The following is a 24,001-nucleotide window of genomic DNA, read 5'->3' on the forward strand; positions in this document are numbered from 1 at the left end:
ATGCGAACGTCTGAAGATAGCTCGCAACAAGAAGCTCTAGCCTGGAAAGCTGTTTCTCAGCCTCATCTGTCCATGGCACTGCTAACACAGAGGCACAGAGACTGGGGCTGCTTTCTTGTCTTGCCACCTCAGACTTCAAACATATCTTTTGGGGGTCCATGCAAGGAATCTAAGGCAGCCCTGCTCTGAAAATGCGAATGTCTTCAGATAGCTGGCAGCCAGAAAGGGGTAGCCTGGAAAGCTGTTGCTCAGCCTCATCTGCCCATGGCACTGCTCGCACAGAGGCACATAGACTGCGGCTGCTTGCTTGTCTTGCCACCTCAAACTTCAAACGTATCATTGGGGGTCCTTGCCGGGCACCTCCGGCAGCCCTGATCTGAAAATGCGAACGTCTGAAGATAGCTCGCAACAAGAAGGAGCTAGCCTGGAAAGCTGTTGCTCAGCCTCATCTGCCCATGGCACTGCTCGCACAGAGGCACAGAGACTGGGGCTGCTTGCTTGTCTTACCACCTCCAACTTCAAACGTAGCATTGGGGGTCCTTGCCGGGCACCTCCGGCAGCCCTGCTCTGAAAATGCGAACGTCTGCAGATAGCTCGCAACAAGCAGGAGCTAGCCTGGAAAGATGTTGCTCAGCCTCATCTGCCCATGGCACTGCTCGCACAGAGGCACAGAGACTGGGGCTGCTTGCTTGTCTTGCCACCTCAAACTTCAAACGTATCTTTTGGGGGTCCGTGTAAGGGATCTAAAGCAGCCCTGCTCTGAAAAGGCGAACGTCGGCAGATAGCTCGCAGCCAGAAAGAGCTAGCCTGGAAAGCGTTGCTCAGCCTCGTCTGCCCATGGCACTGCTCGCACAGGGGCACAGAGACTGGGGCTCCTTGCTTGTCTTGCCCCCTCAAACTTCAAAAGTATCTTAGGAGGTCCGTGCCGGGCACCTACGACAGCTCTGCTCTGAAAATGCGAACGTATGCAGATAGCTCGCAGGCAGAAAGAGCTAGCCTGGAAAGCGTTGCTCAGCATCATCTGCAGATGGCACTGCTCGCACAGAGGCACAGAAACTGGGGCTGCTTCCTTGTCTTGCCACCTCAAACTTCAAACATATCTTTTGGGGGTCCGTGCAAGGGATCTAAGGCAGCCCTGCTCTGAAAATGCGAACGTCTGCAGATAGCTCGCAGCCAGAAAGAGCTAGCCTGGAAAGTTGTTGCTCAGCCTCATCTGCCCATGGCACTGCTCGCACAGAGGCACAGAAATTGTGGCTGCTTGCTTGTCTTGCTACCTGAAACTTGAAACGTAGATTTGGGCTTCCGTGCAGGGGACCTACAGCAGCACTGCTCTGGAGATGCGAACGTCTGCGGATAGCCCGCAGCCAGAAAGAGCTAGCCTGGAAAGCTGTCGCTCAGCCTCATCTGCCCATGGCATTGATCACACAGAGGCACAGAGACTGGGGCTGCTTGCTTGTCTTGCCACCTCAAAGTTCAAACGTAGATTTGGGAGTCCGTGCAGGGGGCTTCCGGCAGCCCTGCTCCGAAAATGCGAACGTCTGCAGATAGCTCTTAGCCAGAAAGAGCTAGCCTGGAAAGCTGTTGCTCAGCCTCATCTGCCCATGGCACTGCTCGCACAGAGGCACAGAGACTGGCGCTGCTTGCTTGTCTTGCCACCTCAAAGTTCAAACGTCTCCTGGGAATGGGGGTTGTCCATGCCAGACGCCTCCGGCAGCCCTTCTACAGAAATGCGAACGTCTGCAGATAGCCCGCAGCCAGAAATATCTAGCCTGGAAAGATGTTGCTCAGCCTCATCTGCCCATGGAACTGCTAGCACAGAGGCACAGAGACTGGGGCTGCTTTCTTGTCTTGCCACCTCAGACTTCAAACGTATCTTTTGGGGGTCCGTGCAAGGGATCTAAGGCAGCCCTGCTCTGAAAATGCGAACGTCTGCAGATAGCTCGCAGGCAGAAAGAGCTAGCCTGGAAAGCTGTTGCTCAGCCTCATCTGCCCATGGCACTGCTCGCACAGAGGCACAGAAACTGGGGCTGCTTGCTTGTCTTGCCACCTCAAACTTCAAACGTAACATTGGGGGTCCTTGCCGGGCACCTCCGGCAGCCCTGCTCTGAAAATGCGAAAGTCTGAAGATAGCTCGCAACAAGAAGAAGCTAGCCTGGAAAGCTGTTGCTCAGCCTCATCTGCCCATGGCACTGCTCGCACAGAGGCACATAGTCTAGGGCTGCTTGCTTGTCTTGCGACCTCAAAATTCAAACGTAGATTTGGGATTCCGTGCAGGGCACATAAAGCAGCACTGCTCTGGAGATGCGAACGTCTGCGGATAGCCCGCAGCCAGAAAGACCTACCCTGGAAAGCTGTCGCTCAGCCTCGTCTGCCCATGGCATTGATCACACAGAGGCACAGAGACTGGGGCTGCTTGCTTGTCTTGCCACCTCAAAGTTCAAACGTAGATTTGGGAGTCCGTGCAGGGAGCTTGCGGCAGCCCTGCTCCGAAAATGCGAACGTCTGCAGATAGCTCTTAGCCAGAAAGAGCTAGCCTGGAAAGCTGTTGCTCAGCCTCATCTGCCCATGGCACTGCTCGCACAGAGGCACAGAGACTGGGGCTCCTTGCTTGTCTTGCCACCTCAAAGTTCAAACGTCTCCTGGGAATGGGGGTTGTCCATGCCAGGCGCCTACGGCAGCCCTTCTACAAAAATGCAAACGTCTGCAGATAGCTCGCAGCCAGAAAGAGCTAGCCTGGAAAGCTGTTGCTCAGCCTCATCTGCCCATGGCACTGCTCGCACAGAGGCACAGAGACTGGGGCTCCTTGCTTGTCTTGCCCCCTCAAACTTCAAAAGTATCTTAGGTGGTCCGTGCCGGGCGCCTCCGGCAGCCCTGCTCTGAAAATGCGAACGTCTGCAGATAGCTCGCAGCCAGAAAGAGCTAGCCTGGAAACCTGTTGCTCAGCCTCATCTGCCCATGGCACTGCTCGCACAGAGGCACACAGACTGGGGATCCTTGCTTGTCTTGCCACCTCAAACTTCAAACGTATCTTTTGGGGGTCCGTGCAAGGGATCTAAGGCAGCCCTGCTCTGAAAATGCGAACGTCTGCAGATAGCTAGCAGCCAGAAAGAGCTAGCCTGGAAAGCGTTGCTCAGCCTCATCTGCCCATGGCACTGCTCGCACAGAGGCACAGAGACAGGGGCTCCTTGCTTCTCTTGCCCCCTCAAACTTCAAAAGTATCTTAGGTGCTCCGTGCCGGGCGCCTCCGGCAGCCATGCTCTGAAAATGCGAACGTCTGCAGATAGCTCGCAGCCAGAAAGAGCTAGCCTGGAAAGCTGTTGCTCAGCCTCATCTGCCCATGGCACTGCTCGCACAGAGGCACAGAAACTGGGTCTGCATGCTTGTCTTGACACCTCAAATTTGAAACGTAGATTTGGGTGTCCGTGCAGAGAGCCGCCAGCAGCGGTGCTCTGAAAATGCGAACGTCTGCAGATAGCTCGCAGCCAGAAAGAGCTAGCCTGGAAAGCTGTTGCTCAGCCTCATCTGCCCATGGCACTGCTCGCACAGAGGCACAGAAACTGGGGTGCTTGCTTGTCTTGCTACCTCAAACTTCAAACGTAGCATTGAGGGTCCTTGCCGGGCACCTCCGGCAGCCCTGCTCTGAAAATGAGAACGTCTGCAGATAGCTCGCAACAAGAAGGAGCTAGCCTGGAAAGCTGTTGCTCAGCCTCATCTGCCCATGGCACTGCTCGCACAGAGGCACAGAGACTGGGGCTGCTTTCTTGTCTTGCCACCTCAAACTTCAAACGTATCTTTTGGGGGTCCGTGCAAGGGATCTAAGGCAGCCCTGCTCTGAAAATGCGAACGTCTGCAGATAGCTAGCAGCCAGAAAGAGCTAGCCTGGAAAGCGTTGCTCAGCCTCATCTGCCCATGGCACTGCTCGCACAGAGGCACAGAGACAGGGGCTCCTTGCTTCTCTTGCCACCTCAGACTTCAAAAGTATCTTAGGTGCTCCGTGCCGGGCGCCTCCGGCAGCCCTGCTCTGAAAATGCGAACATCTGCACATAGCTCGCAGCCAGAAAGAGCTAGCCTGGAAAGCTGTTGCTCAGCCTCATCTGCCCATGGCACTGCTCGCACAGAGACACAGAAACTGGGGCTGCTTGCTTGTCTTGCCACCTCAAACTTGAAACGTAGATTTGGGCGTCCGTGCAGAGAGCCGCCAGCAGCGGTGCTCTGAAAATGCGAACGTCTGCAGATAGCTCGCAGCCAGAAAGAGCTAGCCTGGAAAGCTGTTGCTCAGCCTCATCTGCCCATGGCACTGCTCGCACAGAGGCACAGAGACTGGGGCTGCATGCTTGTCTTGACACCTCAAATTTGAAACGTAGATTTGGGTGTCCGTGCAGAGAGCCGCCAGCAGCGGTGCTCTGAAAATGCGAACGTCTGCAGATAGCTCGCAGCCAGAAAGAGCTAGCCTGGAAAGCTGTTGCTCACCCTCATCTGCCCATGGCACTGCTCGCACAGAGGCACAGAAACTGGGGCTCCTTGCTTGTCTTGCCCCCTCAAACTTCAAAAGTATCTTAGGTGGTCCGTGCCGGGCGCCTCCGGCAGCCCTGCTGTGAAAATGCGAACGTCTGCAGATAGCTCGCAGCCAGAAAGAGCTAGCCTGGAAAGCTGTTGCTCAGCCTCATCTGCCCATGGCACTGCTCGCACAGAGGCACAGAAACTGCGGTGCTTGCTTGTCTTGCTAACTCAAAATTCAAACGTATCATTCGGGGTCCTTGCCGGGCACCTCCGGCAGCCCTGCTCTGAAAATGCGAACGTCTGAAGATAGCTCGCAACAAGAAGCAGCTAGCCTGGAAAGCTGTTGCTCAGCCTAATCTGCCCATGGCACTGCTCGCACAGAGGCACAGAGACAGGGGCTTCTTGCTTGTCTTGCCACCTCAAACTTCAAAAGTAGCATTGGGGGTCCTTGCCTGGCACCTCCGGCAGCCCTGATCTGAAAATGCGAACGTCTGAAGATAGCTCGCAACAAGAAGGAGCTAGCCTGGAAAGCTGTCGCTCAGCCTCATCTGCCCATGGCACTGCTCGCACAGAGGCACAGAGACTGGGGCTGCTTGCTTGTCTTGCCACCTCAAAGTTCAAACGTAGATTTGGGAGTCCGTGCAGGGGGCTTCCGGCAGCCCTGCTCCGAAAATGCGAACGTCTGCAGATAGCTCGCAGCCAGAAAGAGCTAGCCTGGAAAGCTGTCGCTCAGCCTCATCTGCCCATGGCACTGCTCGCACAGAGGCACGGAAACTGGGGCTGCTTGCTTGTCTTGCCACCTCAAACTTGAAACGTAGATTTGGGCGTCCGTGCAGAGGGCCGCCAGCAGCGGTGCTCTGAAAATGCGAACGTCTGCAGATAACTCGCAGCCAGAAAGAGCTAGCCTGGAAAGCGTTGCTCAGCCTCATCTGCACATGGAACTGCTCGCACAGAGGCACAGAGACTGGGGCTCCTTGCTTGTCTTGCCACCTCAAACTTCAAAAGTATCTTAGGTGCTCCGTGTCGGGCGCCTCCGGCAGCCCTGCTCTGAAAATGCGAACGTCTGCAGATAGCTCGCAGGCAGAAAGAAGAAGCTAGCCTGGAAAGCTGTTGCTCAGCCTCATCTGCCCATGGCACTGCTCGCACAGAGGCACAGAGACTGGGGCTTCTTGCTTGTCTTGCCACCTCAAAATTCAGACGTAGATTTGCGCTTCCGTGCAGGGGACCTACAGCAGCACTGCTCTGGAGATGCGAACGTCTGCAGGTAGCTCGCAGCCAGAAAGAGCTAGCCTGGAAAGCTGTCACTCAGCCTCATCTGCCCATGGCATTGATCACACAGAGGCACAGAGACTGGGGCTGCTTGCTTGTCTTGCCACCTCAAAGTTCAAACGTAGATTTGGGAGTCCGTGCAGGGGGCTTCCGGCAGCCCTGCTCCGAAAATGCGAACGTCTACAGATAGCTCTTAGCCAGAAAGAGCTAGCCTGGAAAGCTGTTGCTCAGCCTCATATGCCCATGGCACTGCTCGCACAGAGGCACAGAGACTGGGGCTGCTTGCTTGTCTTGCCACCTCAAACTTGAAACGTAGATTTGGGCGTCCGTGCAGAGGGCCGCCAGCAGCGGTGCTCTGAAAATGCGAACGTCTGCAGATAACTCGCAGCCAGAAAGAGCTAGCCTGGAAAGCGTTGCTCAGCCTCATCTGCACATGGAACTGCTCGCACAGAGGCACAGAGACTGGGGCTCCTTGCTTGTCTTGCCACCTCAAACTTCAAAAGTATCTTAGGTGCTCCGTGTCGGGCGCCTCCGACAGTCCTGCTCTGAAAATGCGAACGTCTGCAGATAGCTCGCAGGCAGAAAGAGCTAGCTTGGAAAGCTGTTACTCTGCCTCATCTGCCCATGGCACTGCTTGCACAGAGGCAGAGAAATTGGGGCTGCTTGCTGGTGTTGCCACCTCAAACTTCAAAAGTAGCATTAGGAGTCCTTGCCGGGCACCTCCGGCAGCCCTGCTCTGAAAATGCGAACGTCTGCAGATAGCTCGCAGCCAGAAATATCTAGCCTGGAACGCTGAGCTCAGCCTCATCTGCCCATGGCACTGCTCGCACAGAGGCACAGAGACTGGGGCTGCTTGCTTGTCTTGCCACCTCAAACTTGAAACGTATCTTTTGGGGGTCCGTGCAAGGGATCTAAGGCAGCCCTGCTCTGAAAATGCGAACGTCTGCAGATAGCTCGCAGCCAGAAAGAGCTAGCCTGGAAAGCGTTGCTCAGCCTCATCTGCCCATGGCACTGCTCGCACAGAGGCACAGAGACTGGGGCTGCTTGCTTGTCTTGTACTGTCAAATTTCAAACGTAGCTTAGGTGGACCGTGCCCGTGCGCTTCTGGCAGCCCTGCTTTGAAAATGTTAACATCTGCAGATAGCTCGCAGGCAGAAAGAGATAGCCTGGAAAGCTGTTGCTCAGCCTCATCTGCCCATGGCACTGCTCTCACAGAGGCACAGAGACTGGGGCTGCTTGCTTGTCTTGCCACCTCAAAGTTATATCGTCTCCTGGGAATGGGGGTTGTCCATGCCAGGCGCCTCCGGCAGCCCTTCTACAAAAATGCGAACGACTGCAGATAGATCGCAGCCAGAAAGAGCTAGCCTGGAAACCTGTTGCTCAGCCTCATCTGCCCATGGCACTGCTCGCACAGAGGCACAGAGACTGGGGCTGCTTGCTTGTCTTGCCACCTCAAACTTCAAACGTATCTTTTGGGGGTCCGTGAAAGGTATCTAAGGCAGCCCTGCCCTGAAAATGCGAACGTCTGCAGATAGCTCTTAGCCAGAAAGAGCTAGCCTGGAAAGCGTTGCTCAGCCTCATCTGCCCATGGCACTGCTCGCACAGAGGCACAGAAACTGGGGCTGCTTGCTTGTCTTGCCACCTCAAACTTGAAACGTAGATTTGGGCGTCCGTGTAGAGGGCCGCCAGCAGCGGTGCTCTGAAAATGCGAACGTCTGCAGATAGCTCACAGCCAGAAAGAGCTAGCCTGGAAAGCGTTGCTCAGCCTCATCTGCCCATGGCACTGCTCGCACAGAGGCACAGAGACTGGGTCTCCTTGCTTGTCTTGCCCCCTCAAACTTCCAAAGTATCTTAGGTGGTCCGTGCCGGGCGCCTCCGGCAGCCCTGCTCTGAAAATGCGAACGTCTGCAGATAGCTCGCAGCCAGAAAGAGCTAGCCTGGAAAGCTGTTGCTCAGCCTCATCTGCCCATGGCACTGCTCGCACAGAGGCACAGAGACTGGGGCTGCTTGCTTGTCTTGCCACCTCAAACTTCGAACGTATCATTCGGGGTCCTTGCCGGGCACCTCCGGCAGCCCTGCTCCGAAAATGCGAACGTCTGAAGATAGCTCGCAACAAGAAGCTCTAGCCTGGAAAGCTGTTTCTCAGCCTCATCTGTCCATGGCACTGCTAACACAGAGGCACAGAGACTGGGGCTGCTTTCTTGTCTTGCCACCTCAGACTTCAAACATATCTTTTGGGGGTCCATGCAAGGAATCTAAGGCAGCCCTGCTCTGAAAATGCGAATGTCTTCAGATAGCTGGCAGCCAGAAAGGGGTAGCCTGGAAAGCTGTTGCTCAGCCTCATCTGCCCATGGCACTGCTCGCACAGAGGCACATAGACTGCGGCTGCTTGCTTGTCTTGCCACCTCAAACTTCAAACGTATCATTGGGGGTCCTTGCCGGGCACCTCCGGCAGCCCTGATCTGAAAATGCGAACGTCTGAAGATAGCTCGCAACAAGAAGGAGCTAGCCTGGAAAGCTGTTGCTCAGCCTCATCTGCCCATGGCACTGCTCGCACAGAGGCACAGAGACTGGGGCTGCTTGCTTGTCTTACCACCTCCAACTTCAAACGTAGCATTGGGGGTCCTTGCCGGGCACCTCCGGCAGCCCTGCTCTGAAAATGCGAACGTCTGCAGATAGCTCGCAACAAGCAGGAGCTAGCCTGGAAAGATGTTGCTCAGCCTCATCTGCCCATGGCACTGCTCGCACAGAGGCACAGAGACTGGGGCTGCTTGCTTGTCTTGCCACCTCAAACTTCAAACGTATCTTTTGGGGGTCCGTGTAAGGGATCTAAAGCAGCCCTGCTCTGAAAAGGCGAACGTCGGCAGATAGCTCGCAGCCAGAAAGAGCTAGCCTGGAAAGCGTTGCTCAGCCTCGTCTGCCCATGGCACTGCTCGCACAGGGGCACAGAGACTGGGGCTCCTTGCTTGTCTTGCCCCCTCAAACTTCAAAAGTATCTTAGGAGGTCCGTGCCGGGCACCTACGACAGCTCTGCTCTGAAAATGCGAACGTATGCAGATAGCTCGCAGGCAGAAAGAGCTAGCCTGGAAAGCGTTGCTCAGCATCATCTGCAGATGGCACTGCTCGCACAGAGGCACAGAAACTGGGGCTGCTTCCTTGTCTTGCCACCTCAAACTTCAAACATATCTTTTGGGGGTCCGTGCAAGGGATCTAAGGCAGCCCTGCTCTGAAAATGCGAACGTCTGCAGATAGCTCGCAGCCAGAAAGAGCTAGCCTGGAAAGTTGTTGCTCAGCCTCATCTGCCCATGGCACTGCTCGCACAGAGGCACAGAAATTGGGGCTGCTTGCTTGTCTTGCTACCTGAAACTTGAAACGTAGATTTGGGCTTCCGTGCAGGGGACCTACAGCAGCACTGCTCTGGAGATGCGAACGTCTGCGGATAGCCCGCAGCCAGAAAGAGCTAGCCTGGAAAGCTGTCGCTCAGCCTCATCTGCCCATGGCATTGATCACACAGAGGCACAGAGACTGGGGCTGCTTGCTTGTCTTGCCACCTCAAAGTTCAAACGTAGATTTGGGAGTCCGTGCAGGGGGCTTCCGGCAGCCCTGCTCCGAAAATGCGAACGTCTGCAGATAGCTCTTAGCCAGAAAGAGCTAGCCTGGAAAGCTGTTGCTCAGCCTCATCTGCCCATGGCACTGCTCGCACAGAGGCACAGAGACTGGCGCTGCTTGCTTGTCTTGCCACCTCAAAGTTCAAACGTCTCCTGGGAATGGGGGTTGTCCATGCCAGACGCCTCCGGCAGCCCTTCTACAGAAATGCGAACGTCTGCAGATAGCCCGCAGCCAGAAATATCTAGCCTGGAAAGATGTTGCTCAGCCTCATCTGCCCATGGAACTGCTAGCACAGAGGCACAGAGACTGGGGCTGCTTTCTTGTCTTGCCACCTCAGACTTCAAACGTATCTTTTGGGGGTCCGTGCAAGGGATCTAAGGCAGCCCTGCTCTGAAAATGCGAACGTCTGCAGATAGCTCGCAGCCAGAAAGAGCTAGCCTGGAAAGCGTTGCTCAGCCTCATCTGTCCATGGCACTGCTCGCACATAGGCACAGAGACTGGGGCTGCTTTCTTGTCTTGCCACCTCAGACTTCAAACGTATCTTTTGGGGGTCCGTGCAAGGGATCTAAGGCAGCCCTGCTCTGAAAATGCGAACGTCTGCAGATAGCTCGCAGGCAGAAAGAGCTAGCCTGGAAAGCTGTTGCTCAGCCTCATCTGCCCATGGCACTGCTCGCACAGAGGCACAGAAACTGGGGCTGCTTGCTTGTCTTGCCACCTCAAACTTCAAACGTAACATTGGGGGTCCTTGCCGGGCACCTCCGGCAGCCCTGCTCTGAAAATGCGAAAGTCTGAAGATAGCTCGCAACAAGAAGAAGCTAGCCTGGAAAGCTGTTGCTCAGCCTCATCTGCCCATGGCACTGCTCGCACAGAGGCACATAGTCTAGGGCTGCTTGCTTGTCTTGCGACCTCAAAATTCAAACGTAGATTTGGGATTCCGTGCAGGGCACATAAAGCAGCACTGCTCTGGAGATGCGAACGTCTGCGGATAGCCCGCAGCCAGAAAGACCTACCCTGGAAAGCTGTCGCTCAGCCTCGTCTGCCCATGGCATTGATCACACAGAGGCACAGAGACTGGGGCTGCTTGCTTGTCTTGCCACCTCAAAGTTCAAACGTAGATTTGGGAGTCCGTGCAGGGAGCTTGCGGCAGCCCTGCTCCGAAAATGCGAACGTCTGCAGATAGCTCTTAGCCAGAAAGAGCTAGCCTGGAAAGCTGTTGCTCAGCCTCATCTGCCCATGGCACTGCTCGCACAGAGGCACAGAGACTGGGGCTCCTTGCTTGTCTTGCCACCTCAAAGTTCAAACGTCTCCTGGGAATGGGGGTTGTCCATGCCAGGCGCCTACGGCAGCCCTTCTACAAAAATGCAAACGTCTGCAGATAGCTCGCAGCCAGAAAGAGCTAGCCTGGAAAGCTGTTGCTCAGCCTCATCTGCCCATGGCACTGCTCGCACAGAGGCACAGAGACTGGGGCTCCTTGCTTGTCTTGCCCCCTCAAACTTCAAAAGTATCTTAGGTGGTCCGTGCCGGGCGCCTCCGGCAGCCCTGCTCTGAAAATGCGAACGTCTGCAGATAGCTCGCAGCCAGAAAGAGCTAGCCTGGAAACCTGTTGCTCAGCCTCATCTGCCCATGGCACTGCTCGCACAGAGGCACACAGACTGGGGATCCTTGCTTGTCTTGCCACCTCAAACTTCAAACGTATCTTTTGGGGGTCCGTGCAAGGGATCTAAGGCAGCCCTGCTCTGAAAATGCGAACGTCTGCAGATAGCTAGCAGCCAGAAAGAGCTAGCCTGGAAAGCGTTGCTCAGCCTCATCTGCCCATGGCACTGCTCGCACAGAGGCACAGAGACAGGGGCTCCTTGCTTCTCTTGCCCCCTCAAACTTCAAAAGTATCTTAGGTGCTCCGTGCCGGGCGCCTCCGGCAGCCATGCTCTGAAAATGCGAACGTCTGCAGATAGCTCGCAGCCAGAAAGAGCTAGCCTGGAAAGCTGTTGCTCAGCCTCATCTGCCCATGGCACTGCTCGCACAGAGGCACAGAAACTGGGTCTGCATGCTTGTCTTGACACCTCAAATTTGAAACGTAGATTTGGGTGTCCGTGCAGAGAGCCGCCAGCAGCGGTGCTCTGAAAATGCGAACGTCTGCAGATAGCTCGCAGCCAGAAAGAGCTAGCCTGGAAAGCTGTTGCTCAGCCTCATCTGCCCATGGCACTGCTCGCACAGAGGCACAGAAACTGGGGTGCTTGCTTGTCTTGCTACCTGAAACTTGAAACGTAGATTTGGGCTTCCGTGCAGGGGACCTACAGCAGCACTGCTCTGGAGATGCGAACGTCTGCGGATAGCCCGCAGCCAGAAAGAGCTAGCCTGGAAAGCTGTCGCTCAGCCTCATCTGCCCATGGCATTGATCACACAGAGGCACAGAGACTGGGGCTGCTTGCTTGTCTTGCCACCTCAAAGTTCAAACGTAGATTTGGGAGTCCGTGCAGGGGGCTTCCGGCAGCCCTGCTCCGAAAATGCGAACGTCTGCAGATAGCTCTTAGCCAGAAAGAGCTAGCCTGGAAAGCTGTTGCTCAGCCTCATCTGCCCATGGCACTGCTCGCACAGAGGCACAGAGACTGGCGCTGCTTGCTTGTCTTGCCACCTCAAAGTTCAAACGTCTCCTGGGAATGGGGGTTGTCCATGCCAGACGCCTCCGGCAGCCCTTCTACAGAAATGCGAACGTCTGCAGATAGCCCGCAGCCAGAAATATCTAGCCTGGAAAGATGTTGCTCAGCCTCATCTGCCCATGGAACTGCTAGCACAGAGGCACAGAGACTGGGGCTGCTTTCTTGTCTTGCCACCTCAGACTTCAAACGTATCTTTTGGGGGTCCGTGCAAGGGATCTAAGGCAGCCCTGCTCTGAAAATGCGAACGTCTGCAGATAGCTCGCAGCCAGAAAGAGCTAGCCTGGAAAGCGTTGCTCAGCCTCATCTGTCCATGGCACTGCTCGCACATAGGCACAGAGACTGGGGCTGCTTTCTTGTCTTGCCACCTCAGACTTCAAACGTATCTTTTGGGGGTCCGTGCAAGGGATCTAAGGCAGCCCTGCTCTGAAAATGCGAACGTCTGCAGATAGCTCGCAGGCAGAAAGAGCTAGCCTGGAAAGCTGTTGCTCAGCCTCATCTGCCCATGGCACTGCTCGCACAGAGGCACAGAAACTGGGGCTGCTTGCTTGTCTTGCCACCTCAAACTTCAAACGTAACATTGGGGGTCCTTGCCGGGCACCTCCGGCAGCCCTGCTCTGAAAATGCGAAAGTCTGAAGATAGCTCGCAACAAGAAGAAGCTAGCCTGGAAAGCTGTTGCTCAGCCTCATCTGCCCATGGCACTGCTCGCACAGAGGCACATAGTCTAGGGCTGCTTGCTTGTCTTGCGACCTCAAAATTCAAACGTAGATTTGGGATTCCGTGCAGGGCACATAAAGCAGCACTGCTCTGGAGATGCGAACGTCTGCGGATAGCCCGCAGCCAGAAAGACCTACCCTGGAAAGCTGTCGCTCAGCCTCGTCTGCCCATGGCATTGATCACACAGAGGCACAGAGACTGGGGCTGCTTGCTTGTCTTGCCACCTCAAAGTTCAAACGTAGATTTGGGAGTCCGTGCAGGGAGCTTGCGGCAGCCCTGCTCCGAAAATGCGAACGTCTGCAGATAGCTCTTAGCCAGAAAGAGCTAGCCTGGAAAGCTGTTGCTCAGCCTCATCTGCCCATGGCACTGCTCGCACAGAGGCACAGAGACTGGGGCTCCTTGCTTGTCTTGCCACCTCAAAGTTCAAACGTCTCCTGGGAATGGGGGTTGTCCATGCCAGGCGCCTACGGCAGCCCTTCTACAAAAATGCAAACGTCTGCAGATAGCTCGCAGCCAGAAAGAGCTAGCCTGGAAAGCTGTTGCTCAGCCTCATCTGCCCATGGCACTGCTCGCACAGAGGCACAGAGACTGGGGCTCCTTGCTTGTCTTGCCCCCTCAAACTTCAAAAGTATCTTAGGTGGTCCGTGCCGGGCGCCTCCGGCAGCCCTGCTCTGAAAATGCGAACGTCTGCAGATAGCTCGCAGCCAGAAAGAGCTAGCCTGGAAACCTGTTGCTCAGCCTCATCTGCCCATGGCACTGCTCGCACAGAGGCACACAGACTGGGGATCCTTGCTTGTCTTGCCACCTCAAACTTCAAACGTATCTTTTGGGGGTCCGTGCAAGGGATCTAAGGCAGCCCTGCTCTGAAAATGCGAACGTCTGCAGATAGCTAGCAGCCAGAAAGAGCTAGCCTGGAAAGCGTTGCTCAGCCTCATCTGCCCATGGCACTGCTCGCACAGAGGCACAGAGACAGGGGCTCCTTGCTTCTCTTGCCCCCTCAAACTTCAAAAGTATCTTAGGTGCTCCGTGCCGGGCGCCTCCGGCAGCCATGCTCTGAAAATGCGAACGTCTGCAGATAGCTCGCAGCCAGAAAGAGCTAGCCTGGAAAGCTGTTGCTCAGCCTCATCTGCCCATGGCACTGCTCGCACAGAGGCACAGAAACTGGGTCTGCATGCTTGTCTTGACACCTCAAATTTGAAACGTAGATTTGGGTGTCCGTGCAGAGAGCCGCCAGCAGCGGTGCTCTGAAAATGCGAACGTCTGCAGATAGCTCGCAGCCAGAAAGAGCTAGCCTGGAAAGCTGTTGCTCAGCCTCATCTGCCCATGGCACTGCTCGCACAGAGGCACAGAAACTGGGGTGCTTGCTTGTCTTGCTACCTGAAACTTGAAACGTAGATTTGGGCTTCCGTGCAGGGGACCTACAGCAGCACTGCTCTGGAGATGCGAACGTCTGCGGATAGCCCGCAGCCAGAAAGAGCTAGCCTGGAAAGCTGTCGCTCAGCCTCATCTGCCCATGGCATTGATCACACAGAGGCACAGAGACTGGGGCTGCTTGCTTGTCTTGCCACCTCAAAGTTCAAACGTAGATTTGGGAGTCCGTGCAGGGGGCTTCCGGCAGCCCTGCTCCGAAAATGCGAACGTCTGCAGATAGCTCTTAGCCAGAAAGAGCTAGCCTGGAAAGCTGTTGCTCAGCCTCATCTGCCCATGGCACTGCTCGCACAGAGGCACAGAAACTGGGTCTGCATGCTTGTCTTGACACCTCAAATTTGAAACGTAGATTTGGGTGTCCGTGCAGAGAGCCGCCAGCAGCGGTGCTCTGAAAATGCGAACGTCTGCAGATAGCTCGCAGCCAGAAAGAGCTAGCCTGGAAAGCTGTTGCTCAGCCTCATCTGCCCATGGCACTGCTCGCACAGAGGCACAGAAACTGGGTCTGCATGCTTGTCTTGACACCTCAAATTTGAAACGTAGATTTGGGTGTCCGTGCAGAGAGCCGCCAGCAGCGGTGCTCTGAAAATGCGAACGTCTGCAGATAGCTCGCAGCCAGAAAGAGCTAGCCTGGAAAGCTGTTGCTCAGCCTCATCTGCCCATGGCACTGCTCGCACAGAGGCACAGAAACTGGGGTGCTTGCTTGTCTTGCTACCTCAAACTTCAAACGTAGCATTGAGGGTCCTTGCCGGGCACCTCCGGCAGCCCTGCTCTGAAAATGAGAACGTCTGCAGATAGCTCGCAACAAGAAGGAGCTAGCCTGGAAAGCTGTTGCTCAGCCTCATCTGCCCATGGCACTGCTCGCACAGAGGCACAGAGACTGGGGCTGCTTTCTTGTCTTGCCACCTCAAACTTCAAACGTATCTTTTGGGGGTCCGTGCAAGGGATCTAAGGCAGCCCTGCTCTGAAAATGCGAACGTCTGCAGATAGCTAGCAGCCAGAAAGAGCTAGCCTGGAAAGCGTTGCTCAGCCTCATCTGCCCATGGCACTGCTCGCACAGAGGCACAGAGACAGGGGCTCCTTGCTTCTCTTGCCACCTCAGACTTCAAAAGTATCTTAGGTGCTCCGTGCCGGGCGCCTCCGGCAGCCCTGCTCTGAAAATGCGAACATCTGCACATAGCTCGCAGCCAGAAAGAGCTAGCCTGGAAAGCTGTTGCTCAGCCTCATCTGCCCATGGCACTGCTCGCACAGAGACACAGAAACTGGGGCTGCTTGCTTGTCTTGCCACCTCAAACTTGAAACGTAGATTTGGGCGTCCGTGCAGAGAGCCGCCAGCAGCGGTGCTCTGAAAATGCGAACGTCTGCAGATAGCTCGCAGCCAGAAAGAGCTAGCCTGGAAAGCTGTTGCTCAGCCTCATCTGCCCATGGCACTGCTCGCACAGAGGCACAGAGACTGGGGCTGCATGCTTGTCTTGACACCTCAAATTTGAAACGTAGATTTGGGTGTCCGTGCAGAGAGCCGCCAGCAGCGGTGCTCTGAAAATGCGAACGTCTGCAGATAGCTCGCAGCCAGAAAGAGCTAGCCTGGAAAGCTGTTGCTCACCCTCATCTGCCCATGGCACTGCTCGCACAGAGGCACAGAAACTGGGGCTCCTTGCTTGTCTTGCCCCCTCAAACTTCAAAAGTATCTTAGGTGGTCCGTGCCGGGCGCCTCCGGCAGCCCTGCTGTGAAAATGCGAACGTCTGCAGATAGCTCGCAGCCAGAAAGAGCTAGCCTGGAAAGCTGTTGCTCAGCCTCATCTGCCCATGGCACTGCTCGCACAGAGGCACAGAAACTGCGGTGCTTCCTTGTCTTGCTAACTCAAAATTCAAACGTATCATTCGGGGTCCTTGCCGGGCACCTCCGGCAGCCCTGCTCTGAAAATGCGAACGTCTGAAGATAGCTCGCAACAAGAAGCAGCTAGCCTGGAAAGCTGTTGCTCAGCCTCATCTGCCCATGGCACTGCTCGCACAGAGGCACAGAGACAGGGGCTTCTTGCTTGTCTTGCCACCTCAAACTTCAAACGTAGCATTGGGGGTCCTTGCCTGGCACCTCCGGCAGCCCTGATCTGAAAATGCGAACGTCTGAAGATAGCTCGCAACAAGAAGGAGCTAGCCTGGAAAGCTGTCGCTCAGCCTCATCTGCCCATGGCACTGCTCGCACAGAGGCACAGAGACTGGGGCTGCTTGCTTGTCTTGCCACCTCAAAGTTCAAACGTAGATTTGGGAGTCCGTGCAGGGGGCTTCCGGCAGCCCTGCTCCGAAAATGCGAACGTCTGCAGATAGCTCGCAGCCAGAAAGAGCTAGCCTGGAAAGATGTTGCTCAGCCTCATCTGCCCATGGCACTGCTCGCACAGAGGCACAGAGACAGGGGCTTCTTGCTTGTCTTGCCACCTCAAAATTCAAACGTAGATTTGGGCTTCCGTGCAGGGGACCTACAGCAGCACTGCTCTGGAGATGCGAATGTCTGCGGATAGCCCGCAGCCACAAAGAGCTAGCCTGGAAAGCTGTCGCTCAGCCTCATCTGCCCATGGCATTGATCACACAGAGGCACAGAGACTGGGGCTGCTTGCTTGTCTTGCCACCTCAAAGTTCAAACGTAGATTTGGGAGTCCGTGCAGGGGGCTTCCGGCAGCGCTGCTCAGAAAATGCGAACGTCTGCAGATAGCTCGCAGCCAGAAAGAGCTAGCCTGGAAAGCTGTTGCTCAGCCTCATCTGCCCATGGCACTGCTCGCACAGAGGCACAGAGACTGGGGCTGCTTGCTTGTCTTGCCACCTCAAAGTTCAAACGTAGATTTGGGAGTCCGTGCAGGGGGCTTCCGGCAGCCCTGCTCCGAAAATGCGAACGTCTGCAGATAGCTCGCAGCCAGAAAGAGCTAGCCTGGAAAGCTGTTGCTCAGCCTCATCTGCCCATGGCACTGCTCGCACAGAGGCACAGAGACTGGCGCTGCTTGCTTGTCTTGCCACCTCAAAGTTCAAACGTCTCCTGGGAATGGGGGTTGTCCATGCCAGGCACCTCCGGCAGCCCTTCTACAAAAATGCGAACGTCTGCAGATAGCTCGCAGCCAGAAATATCTAGCCTGTAAAGCTGTTGCTCAGCCTCATCTGCCCATTGCACTGCTAACACAGAGGCACAGAGACTGGGGCTGCTTTCTTGTCTTGCCACCTCAGACTTCAAACATATCTTTTGGGGGTCCATGCAAGGAATCTAAGGCAGCCCTGCTCTGAAAATGCGAACGTCTGCAGATAGCTCGCAGCCAGAAAGAGCTAGCCTGGAAAGCGTTGCTCAGCCTCATCTGCCCATGGCACTGCTCGCACAGAGGCACAGAGACTGGGGCTGCTTGCTTGTCTTGCCACCTCAAACTTCAAACGTATCATTGGGGGTCCTTTCCGGGCGCCTCCGGCAGCCCTGCTCTGAAAATGCGAACGTCTGAAGTTAGCTCGCAACAAGAAGGAGATAGCCTGGAAAGCTGTTGCTAAGCCTCATCTGCCCATGGCACTGCTCACACAGAGGCACAGAGACAGGGGCTTCTTGCTTGTCTTGCCACCTCAAAGTTCAAACGTAGATTTGGGAGTCCGTGCAGGGGGCTTCCGGCAGCCCTGCTCTGAAAATGCGAACGTCTGCAGATAGCTCGCAGCCAGAAAGAGCTAGCCTGGAAAGCTGTTGCTCAGCCTCATCTGCCCATGGCATTGATCACACAGAGGCACAGAGACTGGGGCTGCTTGCTTGTCTTGCCACCTCAAAGTTCAAACGTAGATTTGGGAGTCCGTGCAGGGGGCTTCCGGCAGCGCTGCTCAGAAAATGCGAACGTCTGCAGATAGCTCGCAGCCAGAAAGAGCTAGCCTGGAAAGCTGTTGCTCAGCCTCATCTGCCCATGGCACTGCTCGCACAGAGGCACAGAGACTGGGGCTGCTTGCTTGTCTTGCCACCTCAAAGTTCAAACGTAGATTTGGGAGTCCGTGCAGGGGGCTTCCGGCAGACCTGCTCCGAAAATGCGAACGTCTGCAGATAGCTCGCAGCCAGAAAGAGCTAGCCTGGAAAGCTGTTGCTCAGCCTCATCTGCCCATGGCACTGCTCGCACAGAGGCACAGAGACTGGCGCTGCTTGCTTGTCTTGCCACCTCAAAGTTCAAACGTCTCCTGGGAATGGGGGTTGTCCATGCCAGGCGCCTCCGGCAGCCCTTCTACAAAAATGCGAACGTCTGCAGATAGCTCGCAGCCAGAAATATCTAGCCTGTAAAGCTGTTGCTCAGCCTCATCTGCCCATTGCACTGCTAACACAGAGGCACAGAGACTGGGGCTGCTTTCTTGTCTTGCCACCTCAGACTTCAAACATATCTTTTGGGGGTCCATGCAAGGAATCTAAGGCAGCCCTGCTCTGAAAATGCGAACGTCTGCAGATAGCTCGCAGCCAGAAAGAGCTAGCCTGGAAAGCGTTGCTCAGCCTCATCTGCCCATGGCACTGCTCGCACAGAGGCACAGAGACTGGGGCTGCTTGCTTGTCTTGCCACCTCAAACTTCAAACGTATCATTGGGGGTCCTTGCCGGGCGCCTCCGGCAGCCCTGCTCTGAAAATGCGAACGTCTGAAGTTAGCTCGCAACAAGAAGGAGATAGCCTGGAAAGCTGTTGCTCAGCCTCATCTGCCCATGGCACTGCTCACACAGAGGCACAGAGACAGGGGCTTCTTTCTTGTCTTGCCACCTCAAAGTTCAAACGTAGATTTGGGAGTCCGTGCAGGGGGCTTCCGGCAGCCCTGCTCCGAAAATGCGAACGTCTGCAGATAGCTCGCAGCCAGAAAGAGCTAGCCTGGAAAGCTGTTCCTCAGCCTCATCTGCCCACGGCACTGCTCGCACAGAGGCACATAGACTGGGGCTGCTTGCTTGTCTTGCCACCTCAAAGTTCAAACGTCTCCTGGGAATGGGGGTTGTCCATGCCAGGCGCCTCCGGCAGCCCTTCTACAAAAATGCGAACGTCTGCAGATAGCCCGCAGACAGAAAGAGCTAGCCTGGAAAGCTGTTGCTCAGCCTCATCTGCCCATGGCACTGCTCGCACAGAGGCACAGAGACTGGGGCTGCTTTCTTGTCTTGCCACCTCAGACTTCAAACGTATCATTGGGGGTCCTTGCCGGGCACCTCCGGCAGCCCTGCTCTGAAAATGCGAACGTCTGCAGATAGCTCGCAGCCAGAAAGAGCTAGCCTGGAAAGCTGTTGCTCAGCCTCATCTGCCCATGGCACTGCTCGCACAGAGGCACAGAGACTGGGGGTGCATGCTTGTCTTGACACATCAAATTTGAAACGTAGATTTGGGTGTCCGTGCAGAGAGCCGCCAGCAGCGGTGCTCTGAAAATGCGAACGTCTGCAGATAGCTCGCAGCCAGAAAGAGCTAGCCTGGAAAGCTGTTGCTCACCCTCATCTGCCCATGGCACTGCTCGCACAGAGGCACAGAAACTGGGGCTCCTTGCTTGTCTTGCCCCCTCAAACTTCAAAAGTATCTTAGGTGGTCCGTGCCGGGCGCCTCCGGCAGCCCTGCTGTGAAAATGCGAACGTCTGCAGATAGCTCGCAGCCAGAAAGAGCTAGCCTGGAAAGCTGTTGCTCAGCCTCATCTGCCCATGGCACTGCTCGCACAGAGGCACAGAAACTGCGGTGCTTCCTTGTCTTGCTAACTCAAAATTCAAACGTATCATTCGGGGTCCTTGCCGGGCACCTCCGGCAGCCCTGCTCTGAAAATGCGAACGTCTGAAGATAGCTCGCAACAAGAAGCAGCTAGCCTGGAAAGCTGTTGCTCAGCCTCATCTGCCCATGGCACTGCTCGCACAGAGGCACAGAGACAGGGGCTTCTTGCTTGTCTTGCCACCTCAAACTTCAAACGTAGCATTGGGGGTCCTTGCCTGGCACCTCCGGCAGCCCTGATCTGAAAATGCGAACGTCTGAAGATAGCTCGCAACAAGAAGGAGCTAGCCTGGAAAGCTGTCGCTCAGCCTCATCTGCCCATGGCACTGCTCGCACAGAGGCACAGAGACTGGGGCTGCTTGCTTGTCTTGCCACCTCAAAGTTCAAACGTAGATTTGGGAGTCCGTGCAGGGGGCTTCTGGCAGCCCTGCTCCGAAAATGCGAACGTCTGCAGATAGCTCGCAGCCAGAAAGAGCTAGCCTGGAAAGATGTTGCTCAGCCTCATCTGCCCATGGCACTGCTCGCACAGAGGCACAGAGACAGGGGCTTCTTGCTTGTCTTGCCACCTCAAAATTCAAACGTAGATTTGGGCTTCCGTGCAGGGGACCTACAGCAGCACTGCTCTGGAGATGCGAATGTCTGCGGATAGCCCGCAGCCACAAAGAGCTAGCCTGGAAAGCTGTCGCTCAGCCTCATCTGCCCATGGCATTGATCACACAGAGGCACAGAGACTGGGGCTGCTTGCTTGTCTTGCCACCTCAAAGTTCAAACGTAGATTTGGGAGTCCGTGCAGGGGGCTTCCGGCAGCGCTGCTCAGAAAATGCGAACGTCTGCAGATAGCTCGCAGCCAGAAAGAGCTAGCCTGGAAAGCTGTTGCTCAGCCTCATCTGCCCATGGCACTGCTCGCACAGAGGCACAGAGACTGGGGCTGCTTGCTTGTCTTGCCACCTCAAAGTTCAAACGTAGATTTGGGAGTCCGTGCAGGGGGCTTCCGGCAGCCCTGCTCCGAAAATGCGAACGTCTGCAGATAGCTCGCAGCCAGAAAGAGCTAGCCTGGAAAGCGTTGCTCAGCCTCATCTGCCCATGGCACTGCTCGCACAGAGGCACAGAGACAGGGGCTTCTTTCTTGTCTTGCCACCTCAAAGTTCAAACGTAGATTTGGGAGTCCGTGCAGGGGGCTTCCGGCAGCCCTGCTCCGAAAATGCGAACGTCTGCAGATAGCTCGCAGCCAGAAAGAGCTAGCCTGGAAAGCTGTTGCTCAGCCTCATCTGCCCATGGCACTGCTCGCACAGAGGCACAGAGACTGGCGCTGCTTGCTTGTCTTGCCACCTCAAAGTTCAAACGTCTCCTGGGAATGGGGGTTGTCCATGCCAGGCGCCTACGGCAGCCCTTCTACAAAAATGCGAACGTCTGCAGATAGCTCGCAGACAGAAATATCTAGCCTGTAAAGCTGTTGCTCAGCCTCATCTGCCCATTGCACTGCTAACACAGAGGCACAGAGACTGTGGCTGCTTTCTTGTCTTGCCACCTCAGACTTCAAACATATCTTTTGGGGGTCCATGCAAGGAATCTAAGGCAGCCCTGCTCCGAAAATGCGAACGTCTGCAGATAGCTCGCAGCCAGAAAGAGCTAGCCTGGAAAGCGTTGCTCAGCCTCATCTGCCCATGGCACTGCTCGCACAGAGGCACAGAGACTGGGGCTGCTTGCTTGTCTTGCCACCTCAAACTTGAAACGTAGATTTGGGCGTCCGTGCAGAGAGCCGCCAGGAGCCGTGCTCTGAAAATGCGAACGTCTGCAGATAGCTCGCAGCCAGAAAGAGCTAGCCTGGAAAGCTGTTGCTCAGCCTCATCTGCCCATGGCACTGCTCGCACAGAGGCACAGAGACTGGGGCTGCATGCTTGTCTTGACACCTCAAATTTGAAACGTAGATTTGGGTGTCCGTGCAGAGAGCCGCCAGCAGCGGTGCTCTGAAAATGCGAACGTCTGCAGATAGCTCGCAGCCAGAAAGAGCTAGCCTGGAAAGCTGTTGCTCACCCTCATCTGCCCATGGCACTGCTCGCACAGAGGCACAGAAACTGGGGCTCCTTGCTTGTCTTGCCCCCTCAAACTTCAAAAGTATCTTAGGTGGTCCGTGCCGGGCGCCTCCGGCAGCCCTGCTGTGAAAATGCGAACGTCTGCAGATAGCTCGCAGCCAGAAAAAGCTAGCCTGGAAAGCTGTTGCTCAGCCTCATCTGCCCATGGCACTGCTCGCACAGAGGCACAGAAACTGCGGTGCTTGCTTGTCTTGCTAACTCAAAATTCAAACGTATCATTCGGGGTCCTTGCCGGGCACCTCCGGCAGCCCTGCTCTGAAAATGCGAACGTCTGAAGATAGCTCGCAACAAGAAGGAGCTAGCCTGGAAAGCTGTTGCTCAGCCTCATCTGCCCATGGCACTGCTCGCACAGAGGCACAGAGACTGGGGCTGCTTGCTTGTCTTGCCACCTCAAAGTTCAAACGTAGATTTGGGAGTCCGTGCAGGGGGCTTCCGGCAGCCCTGCTCCGAAAATGCGAACGTCTGCAGATAGCTCGCAGCCAGAAAGAGCTAGCCTGGAAAGCTGTTGCTCAGCCTCATCTGCCCATGGCACTGCTCGCACAGAGGCACAGACACAGGGGCTGCTTGCTTGTCTTGCCACCTCAAAGTTCAAACGTCTCCTGGGAATGGGGGTTGTCCATGCCAGGCGCCTCCGGCAGCCCTTCTACAAAAATGCGAACGTCTGCAGATAGCTCGCAGACAGAAATATCTAGCCTGTAAAGCTGTTGCTCAGCCTCATCTGCCCATTGCACTGCTAACACAGAGGCACAGAGACTGGGGCTGCTTTCTTGTCTTGCCACCTCAGACTTCAAACATATCTTTTGGGGGTCCATGCAAGGAATCTAAGGCAGCCCTGCTCTGAAAATGCGAACGTCTGCAGATAGCTCGCAGCCAGAAAGAGCTAGCCTGGAAAGCGTTGCTCAGCCTCATCTGCCCATGGCACTGCTCGCACAGAGGCACAGAGACTGGGGCTGCTTGCTTGTCTTGCCACCTCAAACTTCAAACGTAGCATTGGGGGTCCTTGCCGGGCGCCTCCGGCAGCCCTGCTCTGAAAATGCGAACGTCTGAAGTTAGCTCGCAACAAGAAGGAGATAGCCTGGAAAGCTGTTGCTCAGCCTCATCTGCCCATGGCACTGCTCACACAGAGGCACAGAGACAGGGGCTTCTTTCTTGTCTTGCCACCTCAAAGTTCAAACGTAGATTTGGGAGTCCGTGCAGGGGGCTTCCGGCAGCCCTGCTCCGAAAATGCGAACGTCTGCAGATAGCTCTTAGCCAGAAAGAGCTAGCCTGGAAAGCTGTTGCTCAGCCTCATCTGCCCATGGCACTGCTCGCACAGAGGCACATAGACTGGGGCTGCTTGCTTGTCTTGCCACCTCAAAGTTCAAACGTCTCCTGGGAATGGGGGTTGTCCATGCCAGGCGCCTCCGGCAGCCCTTCTACAAAAATGCGAACGTCTGCAGATAGCCCGCAGACAGAAAGAGCTAGCCTGGAAAGCTGTTGCTCAGCCTCATCTGCCCATGGCACTGCTCGCACAGAGGCACAGAAACTGGGGCTGCTTGCTTGTCTTGCCACCTCAAACTTCAAACGTAGCATTGGGGGTCCTTGCCTGGCACCTCCGGCAGCCCTGATCTGAAAATGCGAACGTCTGAAGATAGCTCGCAACAAGAAGGAGCTAGCCTGGAAAGCTGTTGCTCAGCCTCATCTGCCCATGGCACTGCTCGCACAGAGGCACAGAGACTGGGGCTGCTTGCTTGTCTTGCCACCTCAAAGTTCAAACGTAGATTTGGGCTTCCGTGCAGGGGGCTTCCGGCAGCGCTGCTCCGAAAATGCGAACGTCTGCAGATAGCTCGCAGCCAGAAAGAGCTAGCCTGGAAAGCTGTTGCTCAGCCTCATCTGCCCATGGCACTGCTCGCACAGAGGCACAGAGACTGGGGCTGCTTGCTTGTCTTGCCACCTCAAAGTTCAAACGTAGATTTGGGAGTCCGTGCAGGGGGCTTCCGGCAGCCCTGCTCCGAAAATGCGAACGTCTGCAGATAGCTCGCAG

The sequence above is a fragment of the Opisthocomus hoazin genome, chromosome 17 (genome assembly GCF_030867145.1).
Source record: "Opisthocomus hoazin isolate bOpiHoa1 chromosome 17, bOpiHoa1.hap1, whole genome shotgun sequence".
Taxonomy (NCBI): Eukaryota; Metazoa; Chordata; class Aves; order Opisthocomiformes; family Opisthocomidae; genus Opisthocomus; species Opisthocomus hoazin.